The 11598-nt window shown below is 41.8% G+C and overlaps 1 protein-coding gene across 3 annotated transcripts in view; it reads right to left on the bottom strand.

The window, feature by feature from the left end:
- The window catches only part of ZCCHC7 (zinc finger CCHC-type containing 7), a 95616-nt gene that overhangs the window by 8467 nt on the left and 75551 nt on the right, over positions 1–11598 (bottom strand). The gene's annotated exons all lie outside the window — the stretch shown is intronic.

Raw genomic sequence — 11598 nt, 5'->3', positions numbered from 1 at the left:
TGCAGAGTGTGATGTGAGGTGTGACACGCAGTGCCACGTGTGATGCCCCACCTGTGCAGGGTGTGATGTGTGATGTACCATGCAGTGTCACACGCAGTGTGTGACGTGAGCTGTGACACACAGTGCCACGTGTGATGCCCCACCTGTGCAGGGTGACCTCTCGCACCCCAGGACCCCGAACCTGCCGCAGCCAAACTTCCCACCCCGTCCTGCTCCAGTGAAAGCCACTCTGACAAATGGCAAATTCAGATTAGTTCCCAGAGCCCGGTGCTTGATGGAACCACGATCATCAGCCACCCATCCAAGGTGAAGGCCTGCTCTGAGGAGCTTTCCTGCTGGTTACATCCCACATCAGCACTGACAGCTCCGAGAATGCCAGGGAATAATTTCACCCTTTCCACCACTTTGTCCACCAAAGTCAGGCACGAGCTTTGCACGCAGCTTTTGCTGTTTGCAACCCAACAGGGCCTGGTTCTGGGAGTACAGCTCATTACAGCAATGTTTCACCACTTCCTTGAGCCACTGAAAGACAATCATGGGGTGAATCATCAGTGCAGTGGCTGCAGGCTGGAGAAAAGGTCAGAGCAGCTCTATCACAGAAAAATATACATTTACTCTGCCCTACAAATTACCATAATCTACTGGCACGCCAGCTGAAACAATGGCAGGTTAGCATCATCCCCTTATATTCAAAATTGCCAATATAAGGTATCATGTAATATTGTAATTATACCCAGGGTTTTTGTTGTTGTTATTTTCTTTAACCGTGTCATGCACCCAGTAGACTTGCATTCCATTGGGTAATTCCTTAATTAGGCAGATTTTTGAAACAAGTATTATGTACACAACAGACCGGAACGTCTCCTTTGGAGTCTTCCCAGTCTATCAGGTGATTGCATCATTAAGCCACACATGCTACGTAGTAAAAATCCTTATGAAAATTCATGAAAGAAACACACCGAGCTTGGTGCATGCTAATAAACAAGAAACACACAAATTCACTATTTTGACTTTTAATCCCCCTAAACTCCAAACAATTACTAATGAAATAATTTCTTCTCTGAGTTTTATTTCTTCTTTTCAGCTGTCAAAAAAACCCAAATCTTTCTCTTCCCACAGGAGTTGTGGAGGTCTCACCTGAGTATCTTCCCACAAATTACACTTTATTAAATGTGCACTTGGACATCACCAAAACACAGTGAAATAACCAAGGAAAAAGTAATCCCATTCAGCTTTTAGGGCTTTCTGGGGGTTTTTGATGTTTTTTTGTTTATTTGTTTGTTTTTTTTTAAGCTACGATACACATTAAATTAATTCAGCCAATGAACGAAATTTTAATTTTTGATTGTACAATCGGGAAAACCGAAACCTTTCCCAGAGGAAAAAATTTAACTTGCCTGGACCACAGTATGAGCACTGTGAAGTGATCTCTTTCCACAGAAATAAGACATTTCTACAATGCATTTTAAAGAGATGCAAATAGCATCTACAATTGACTGAGTGGAAACGCTAAAGGAAGAGACAAAACGTACAATATCATATATTTAAAATAAATGAATGCAATCTTTTAATACTCTCACAAGCAGAGGAGAAAACCCTAAAATATTAATTCAAAGAGTCTTTTCTAAGAAATGGACAAAACCCCCTCAAGTTCATAGAGAAAATGAATGTATGCAAGATAGTGAGGATAACAGCAATACAATCCCTGAATGCCTCGAAATCTTCATGGTTTAAAAGGCATCCCAATTTTCTCCAAAGGTGGTGGCATCTCTCTAGCCGTCCATGGCTAATTTTACATGCAAACTGTTATTTAGAAACGATGGCACATTAAACTCCAACTATTCCTGATGTGGCTCTCAAACTACAAACCTATCTCCCCTTCTATTTTAATTTTAAAGTAAGTTAGCAAACACTTCGTTCCTAATCCCTGGGGACTATCTGTATGGTGACACAAACACACAAATTTATGACAGTAACATAAATGCTCCTCCGAAGTAATGTGCAACATTAAGTGAAATCGTTTCCTGGAAAGATATTATAGGTATCTATATTTTATTTGCCATCTTAAACATATCTGGGTCTTTATGACCTTATTTTTAAAATGTATTTCCTTTTTACATTTCCTGGTGCAAATGGACTGCATAAATAAGCAATGTGCTATGAGGCTTCAGACTAGCCGATAAACCCTTTCAATTTTCATGCCAGCTTCTTCTTTTGTAATTCAAATCTGGCTGAAAACTGGCAGCTCTGAAAACTGAAACAAGCACTGCCACAAATACCTTGTAATGCTATCGACCTTGTCTGCCCATGCAGTGAGAAAGGGGGATGCATATGTGTCTGCAGTCATCCAGATAACACAACTCATTTTTTTGGGGGGATAACAGAAGCTGGACCCGGACTGCGCACCCAAAGCAGTCATTACCAGGCAGGCTGGAGAATAAGTCTCTTCAAAATACACAGCGCATTTAAAAACCATATATAGGGCTCAGCCACTGCTTTCATTACCAATTTTAATTTAGCTCCTTCAGTTTGCTAGCCAGATAAACTCTTTAGTGCTGTTTTTTAATCTATTTGCCACATTTTATGTTTAAGATTATAGTAATATGGGACAGGAGAAGGAATCACTTTTGGAGGAAATAAAGAAATAGATCCGCTTATCGGCGCCCATCAGAAAGTTCATTAATCAGCCGGGCTTTGTGCCCCCTAAATTGAAAGGTTAAATAATCCTCTCAGGAATATTTCTCGGCACCGCCGCCAATTGTCCGGAGAGAAGCTGCCATTCACCGTGCTCCAGATCGGTGACAGGGTATTTTACCACCGTTTGGGCCCCAAACAATGACGGACAAATGGCCTGGCTCACAAAGAAACCTTTTAGTACACGGATGGAGAAAGGACCACAAGCTTTGAAGTGGGGTGGGGGAGGTGGGCACAGGCTGTGCGGAGCAGGAGGAGGAGGAGGAGGAGGAAGAGGAGGAGACTCATGCCCTGGGACATGTGTATTTTATTTGAATGTGTGTTAGGGGATTGGCCAAATGTTTATATGTATCTATATCTATATCTATACATCTCCCTGTATCTATATTTCCATCTGTCTGCCGGGGCGCGTACGCACAGTTACACATTCATACATTAATCTGAAAACAAACATTTGCAAAGCCTGCAAAATCAGAAGATGAACAGAACTAAGGCACAGTTATATTTATTAGCTAATACACGGGGGAGCCTGACAAACCCCTAGGTTTTAATTTTTTTTCTGTCATTCTGGATGATTTACAGCTTCCTTTTTTCTCACTTTAATCTTTATGTCAACTACTGATCATCGCTCACTATTGCACCCAAAAGGAGGAAGTACCATGTCTGAGTAACTTTCTTAGGGGAGTATTCTTAATAGGTATTTATTGATAAATAGACTTTTAGTAATTTTTTTACGGAGGTGATTTCAAATCGCTGCTGAAATGGAAGTAAACACAGGAAAAATTTTTAGTTGTGCTGAAGAATATTTGATGCCAGGTGAGCAGTGCATCAGTTTGCCAGGAGTGAGTTTTGGTGTACATTTAAATAGATAATAATTGAACCTTTTCCCTTTGAACTCCTCAGCATGCAGCACCCTCCACTAACAGACAATTTCACAGAAGCACCTTCCTTGCATTACCAACATGCCAACTGCACGTGTTAATGTTTATCCACTTCCTCATAATTTTTTCATGTGCTCTCCATTAAAGAGCATCATATATATTCAGGAATAGCAGTTATTTTCACCTAGATTCGTGACGAGTGACATTCATCCCAAATATGTCCTTGTGGAGATGTGTGACAGCTTGGAGACAACCCCTGACAAACAAAAGCTTCTCCGCGTCCTTTTTGCACACCTGTTTTTAAAAATGGTTTTCAATTCCATCAGGTTTTTACTTTAACATGATTTGGGACCTCCTCAATAGTATACAGTGTCTGAAAATGGATCAGAGCACACCAGGTTTCTGCTCTCTCATGCCATGTAAACATGAACAGTTTCCTCCAGACCAACTTTTCACTATCTCAGTGCTATAATTCTTCCTCTCTTTCCTTCCTGATGCTGCCATCAGAGAATCAGAATGAATTTAACCAGCTCTCATATGGCATTGGAACAACACAGACAGAAACTGGGTGTCTCACTCAAATCAAGGGCAATTAATTTTAAAGGAGAGATATTTCACAGTTATTGCACAGTCACAGAAATTCTCCAGTGTCAGTACTCCTGCACAGGCGCTCATCACCCCATTTTTTAAGTGCCAAAAGAAGTTAGAAAAATCCTTTAGTAACAGGAAACAACACAAAAATGCTTTTTGTTGGCGACATGGTGAGCAGAGACTACAGGTGGAGAAACTGCAAGTTTGAGAGGAGCAAGAAGGGAGAAAGGGAAAAAAGAAGACAAGGCACTTTTGGACACACCTGCAAGAAACTCTGAACTGGCGAATTGCTCACCTGCTCTGGTGTGAAAACAATGCCCTGTGGCAGCCCTGGGTCAGGGACAGGCACAGCCTGGAGTGCCCATTCCTGGCTCCGTGCTCCTCACCGCTCTGTGCGGGCCCTGGGCTCCCTTAATTCCCTTTATACTTGATTCTTCAACACTTGGAATCAAAATCAGGGTAATTCTGTCACGGGGATAGAAACTTTTCTATGCACATGACAGGACCTAACAAGATGTATTAATATCATTGACATGATAGACCCTCTTGGAATTAAATCAGTGAATATTTTTAGGGAGCCCTAATCCGTAGATTATTAACATGATCGAGCATAACTTGAGGAAGTTATTGTCTTACCCGGCACGAGCTCAGGGCTGCTGCGACAAGAATCACCAGCACCATGAACCACGCAGGGAAAACTGATTTACTGACTTTGTGCTCTTCTTTCCACTTCGCAACGCGAAAATGCACCAAAACCCATTTTAGGGCGTTTATGCACATTACGTGCAACCATGGGTTTTTTCTACCTTTTAAAATGTCTATTACATCTGCAGACAATTTTTGGTTTCCTACAGAATTTTGAGACTGGTTCAAAAGTCTAGCAAAACTTTAAAAAGATACCTTTATATCAGGTTTGGAGAAATTCTCAGAATGTAGGAACTTTATTAGGAATGTTCATACATAGCGATGTCTGCAGAAAGAAGGCACAGAATTTTTTTTCCTCAAATCTTTTCAAAACGCTTTGGAAACCTCATTTTAGCTTGAGAATTCTATCTTCCTTATTAAGATGGTTAATACTTGAAAAAATGATAATAATGTAAATGCTTGTGTAAGTTCACCTTTTCGAACTGAAGGAAAGAGAGGCGAAATTCCTAAACTGATTTTGTGAGCATTACAGAAATAAATCACCCTAATCCCTTCCCTTAAGAGAACTGTGGTTGAGTATATGAAGGGAAAATATTTCAGCAGCAAACCTCCCCTGATTATTCTGATGAATTAACTGCTCACCCAACAGCTTTGGTGAATCACAAAAATGACCCAAAGCTCTCTGGCTGTGGGTGTGCTGGGCTGGAGGGACACATGCCACCAAAGGTACCGCACAAAGAACGTCCGAGGCACGCGGGGCTTAGCTGAGCAGAGATTTAAAACAGTAAAAACACATTAATCGTGGTTCTTGACACCACTTCCAGGACTCCCTGAGCGATCTGCTCTGCAGGACAAGCACAACAACACCATGTGGAGCCCCAAAATCACAGAAACGTTCAGCCAGCCGAGCTTTCTGTTCCACCCTCGCCCCATTGCTAGACCGCTTCCAGAAATATACAGAAATGCAATTTTTAGTCAGGATGTAATCTCTCTTAACCCTCAATTTAAAAGCAACTTTTATTTTTTTTTTTTCTGGGGAGCAGGTGCAGAAGAGCATGAGACAGATAAAGGCTAGAGAAAGCAGGACACTTCCTACCATGGTTACTAGGTGAGGAAGGCAAGTGGCAGGTGATGCCCGTGCTGCTGGAAGGTTCTGCATCCCACCCAAAACGGCCACTCAGATCCCTGCAGAAAACCTACACAGGGTTATTAAAGCTACCCCTTTTCCCCATCATAATTAAATACACCCTTGAAATAAAAATTGGGAAAGAACTTCTAGCCAGTACGCTTTTGTACTGAAAGCTGTATGCTTTGAACTCATTCACCTAACAGGTATTTCAGGACCCAAAAGTGGTTTTGTTTTTAAAAAAAAAAAAAAAAAAGAAAGAAAACCTGTCAGAAAGAATATAATTTGTGAAATATGATTCTTTTGTGAAATATTATTCTTTTGCAATAGGAAAAGATTTGGGGTTTAGTTTTCTGATAGCCTCCAAAAATATCTGAAACTTGAAAGAGAGTGGCAATACAGCAAATTACAATTAGTAGGGGAAAATACACACTGAAATCCCTTTGCCCAGCACACCAAGCCCTTCTGACCTGGGAATTCTGAGTTGCCTTCCCTGTAAAATATCCTGCTGAATGGATACCGAAGCAATGGCATATGAGGGCCTACTCTGGGATTCCAAAATATCAGAAGTACACGGACTGTTTAATAAACTGAGTGGTTTTGGGTTATTTTCCAGAGCTGCTAGAAACAGCCTTGACACACCTGGAGAGAAACTGTCCAGGTGCTGCAGCATTCCCGACCCCATGGCCTGGCTTTGTGTCACGGCCAGTGGAACCAGCCCGTGGCCATGTCACAGCCACAGCTGCAAGGAAACCGGCGATTAACCTCCTCCCCAAAATACTCTAAACCCATCCCTTCCCTCACCATTCAACACCTAAAAAAAATCTCTGGAAACCAAATGCCCTTTCTCTCTCTTAAGCTTAAATATTTTTTGCCAAGGTTGCATTATTTTTAATTTTCCCTTTCTGGAAGTCACTCTGTAACAGATAAAAATTGACTTTCAGGGATATGGCTGACATTTTTACTTCAGAAAAAAAGTAGCAGGCCATGAGGAATTTTAATAACGCACACAAAGAAAATCTGAGCGCAACATTTGAACACAAAAGACGCACGTCCCTTCGTGTCCTTCACACTCAGGGCCAAACCAGCCAGTTCCTGGTTCACCTTCCTTTATGCAAGCGGATTGAAAGCAAGATTAACAAACTGGTAAAAAAGTGTGTTAAACGATAGCTCCTGCACATTAAAAATTCTGGCGGTTGTAGAGCTCTGCTGGTGGCCATCTTGCTCGGGGAGGTTTCAGGCAGCAGGGCTGGCGAGGGCAGGGCACGGGGATGGAGGGGACAGAGGGGACGGAGGGGACAGAGGGGACGGAGGGGACGGAGGGGACGGAGGGGACAGAGGGGACGGAGTGGACGGAGGGGACGGAGCCAGTGTCCAGAATGCTAGAAACGAGCAATTCCTGCAGAAAAAATGCACTCTGCCCCCGTCACATTGATGTCTTAGCACACACACCAACAGCAAGAAACACTGCAGGAAAATTGAAAACTTGCCCATTTTAGGGACAGAATTTCTCTACTCAGTCGGTATTTACTGCGGAATACTCTAACACTTGCACAGTGATTCCTGCTTGGCTGTGGCAGGCTCACCCTGACGCCGGGCCGAGCAGGCCACATCCGCTGCAGTGTGGCACAAGGCACCGTGGTGACAAGGAGCTGTGGTGAGATGTGCAGCCAGCCCGTTGTCCATCTGACACCAAAGCACGCCGGGCCCGGCGCAGCTCCGCCGGCGCCCATGCACTGGGGCAAGCCGAGCTGCGCTCTGGGGCCTCGTGGCACCTGTGCAACCTCACACCCGCAGCAAAACAGGGCCTCTATGCGCCGAGGATAAACAAATTTCCTCTTTTCTCTGCAGTGATGTCATCTGCTGGGTGGAGATGCTACACCAGCAGTAGTTTCAGCAGGCCGCTCGGGCCGCTGAGGCCCCGCAGGGCCCGGGCCGGAGTGAGGCCGCAGCCCGTGGTCAGTGTGGGCAGCCCCGGCCAGGCACTGCCCAGATGGACAGTGAGAGCCCGGGCTCAGAGCCCACACCAGCAGAGAGGGGACAGGCGCTGTCCACTGTGGGATGTGTCCCTGTGGCCGTGCCGCAGGCCCCGGCGCTGCCCCGCCATGGCCTGAGCGCAGCAGCGGCCATGGGCCGCATGGCGAGCTGCACCAGCAGCTGGCCAGACTTGGAGGGAAATACTGTATTTTTTTAAAGAATGCACTACAAAACTGAAAGAAACAAAAGGAAGTCAATGTGTGCCTTCTCGCAAGTTTTTCCACCGATTTTTTGAGCATTGTTTAGGGTTTATCTTGTCTGTTTGTTAGAGGGCTTCAACCTGGCGTCCACTTACAATGCATAATAAATATCAGTGCATTTGTAGCTCAAATCTGAGGTGACAAGAGGAAGGGAATGAGAAAGCCAAGTGCTGTGAGGGTGCACTGCTGCGTGCACCCCGGACCCTGAGGGTGGAGAGGATGTGCTGGCATGTTTTGTGGAACACGGGCTGCTTTTCTCTGGGTTCCTGGAGCACCTGGCACCCAGGAACTCACTGCTGTAAGCTGAGCTTAACCTAGGACAAAAAGCTCAACAAGGCCCAAATAAAATCATATGTATCATCACTGGCACTCCAGCAAGCTATGATCAAAACTGGTTATCCTGAATCTGTCAAAGAAGGCTTTGTCCTGTTATTTGATTGACAATCACCCCTTTGACTAACCTCAGTGGGTATGAACCAATAAATTGCAAATAGATACCTACACATGTAAAATTTGAATTATATTTTGACAAATATAATTTTCCTTCTTTGATATAGGAAAAGAACAGAGAGCAGTCATAACGAAAATGATCTGTAAAAGTTTTAAATCACCATCTTGAACAGGCTATTAAATAGTATTTTAAACCACAGTGGGAGTTGGATTTTTCTGCTGACTTTGATTGGGGTTTTTTTCCCAGAATAATTTTAGTTGAAAGAGTTGAAAGAACAAGTTTAAAGAAAGTACTTTCAGCCTCTTATAAAGCTTTGATTACCACACAGCCCTTAGATTTAAGCTTCACTGAATGCCTCACGATAATCTTTTTTTTTCCATGAAAAGGAAAATTAAAATATTCCACTTACAACCCTTTTTGCCATTTCTTCCTAAGACTCCTTGTGCTGGCACTCTGCTTTGGTTGGAATAAGATGTTTCTGCCCGCACAACAAATTATTTGCAATGTGCTCAAATTTGTCACCATGGCCAACGTCAACAAACCCCACCACCATCCCCAAGAGCAGAATGGTTTGTTATTGAGTCATTGTTCGAGCGGCCCCGCGCCGTGCAGGGGCTCTGAGGAGTCAATAGATGGCAGTCCATCTCCTAGGAAAGGCACGGAAAATGAACGAGAGAACCAAAACCTCATCAAGGACAGAGGTGGAAGGCCGTGTGATCCTTCACCAGCATTCACAGAAATTAACTAAGAATACTTTATCCAAGGCAAAACACGGGGACAAACTCTGTGACAGCCCTCTGTGCCAAAATCCAGTGTATTATTATTATTATTATTATTATTATCATCATCATTATTACTATTATTATTATCATCATTATTATTATTATTATCATTATTATTATCACAAAACCAAACCCCTGCATTCACCTACACGTACATGGACCTCCATGGGGGATGCTGGCCATCAAGTTACCAAAACCAGTTTAAGTTTAGTGCTTGTACCCCTGGAAAAGCTCTTCTGTGGCCCCAACAGCTGGGCCACGACAGCCACAGCAGCACTTTTATTTTAAACATGTGCTGTTTTCCTCAACACTCCTTCCTGCACCGAAATATTCATTCTACAACAGGAAAATTATAAGATAATTTATATGGTGAAATATTACTGTGCTGATGTGAGAATAAAAAAACTTGGCTTTTTGTTACAATCCTACAGCTATATATATATATTTAAATATACATATGCAACATATTTAAACATTATATATAAATTCTAATTTACAAGTTTTGTTTCTTGACAGAACATTATTTACTTCTGCTCTGCTTCAGGTGAAAAAGACAATATTTAAAGGGAACAATAAAATATGAATTTTAAACAATTCAGATACTGCAATTTCTTTTAATTTACTGACTGCAAATATCAACCATGTCTTTTACCACACAAATTTTAAAATTTCAGGTTTAACCCAACTGCTAATGTAACTTTGTGCCAAAGGTACTCTTCCTATGCAAAAAATGAAGGCGTGCAAAACATTTCCCACATGTCAGAAATGTGTATTATTTGCAGATAAACTGCTCTTCAGTGCAAAGTGAAAATCTGTTTATTAGAAGGCAGGGCCTGATGCAAAACCAATTAATCTGTGAGAGTCCAACGTTTCAAAATGTCCCCAAAATGCACCATAAATTTCCAAATGGGTACTTTTAATAATATGCCCATATTTGTAACCACTACATTTTCTAACAAGAGCGTGTTCTGACGTGTTCTCTGGGCTACACTTCACGTTAAGTGTAAACCCTGAATGCTTTCTGCAAAATCCACAGAAATAATTTCCCACCGCAAGGAATCTCAAGTTTTGCCCCAGTATAGCACTTGGTCAAGTTTCAGCTACCCCTGCTTTTTTTTTTTTTTTAAGACATAAATTTTTTATAAGTGTTGATGGCAACTCACTTTTTGAGGAATTTTCAATGGCAGGTGCAACTAAAATGAAATTACATCTTTTATCTCAGTAAAAAACAGAACTCAGGATGTTACTGCACCAAATATTTCTATCTGATTATTAAGTTCCAAGTGTTATAAACATTTCAGAAATTGTTTTTACATTCACCCTTAGGGATTACAGTGAAAAACAGCATTTACCTTTTTCCTACTTTCAATTTAAAAACCAAAACAAAACAAACAGAAATACTCAGTGAATTCACCTCTTTTTTTTCCTCATAATGTTTTCCTTTAAAAAAATCCAAAACCAACCAAACCAACAAAAAGTCTTTACCAAATGTGTTTAAAAGTAAACTCTCAGGAAGGGTGGAGGATTTCCAGGGTAGATCTTTGTGTTAGAATCATTATGCACAAAACACAAATGAGAGGTTTTAAGAGCAGATTTCTTCTATTCATTGAATTTTGAAGAAAAAAGCAGAAAAAAGAGCATTCCACAGCCATGAAGAGGTGGAGGCACAAATCATAAAGCACATCCCATCTACTGCTCCAGAGAAAAAGCCAAAGATCCAAAAAGAAAAGTGGTGGAGAAACTTTTCTACTTTGTTTAGAGCAGAGAACAGGGGTTAATTATCTGTAACAGTGAAATACGTGTGAGGCCGATCTGGGCAGCAACAACAGCACAAGTGCAGAGGAACAACAAAGCCCTGATTTTTAAAGGTGTTTTTATGTTTGGCAATTCTAGAAATTAATATATTTAAGAACTGTGACACCAATGCAAAAATTTGTTTCTACTGGATAAATACTGTACCAGGTTTCAACATTCACCAAATTTGTATGCATTTTGTTTTATTTTTATATCTGTGTTACATATGAGGAAAAAACCTTAAGTAACGAAGTGGTACAGTTTCACAAAGTTTTATTTTCCTGTTTCAGGCCAAACAAGCAGTCACAGCTATATCCTGACTAACTGTAAATTATCTGCAAAAGTTCATGAAGTGATTTTCCTCAAATTCATGTCTCCGCTCTAACTGAGATTTATT

The sequence above is a fragment of the Catharus ustulatus genome (genome assembly GCF_009819885.2).
Source record: "Catharus ustulatus isolate bCatUst1 chromosome Z unlocalized genomic scaffold, bCatUst1.pri.v2 scaffold_26_arrow_ctg1, whole genome shotgun sequence".
NCBI classification, from domain to species: Eukaryota; Metazoa; Chordata; class Aves; order Passeriformes; family Turdidae; genus Catharus; species Catharus ustulatus.
This window is presented reverse-complemented; position numbering and strand designations above follow the sequence as displayed.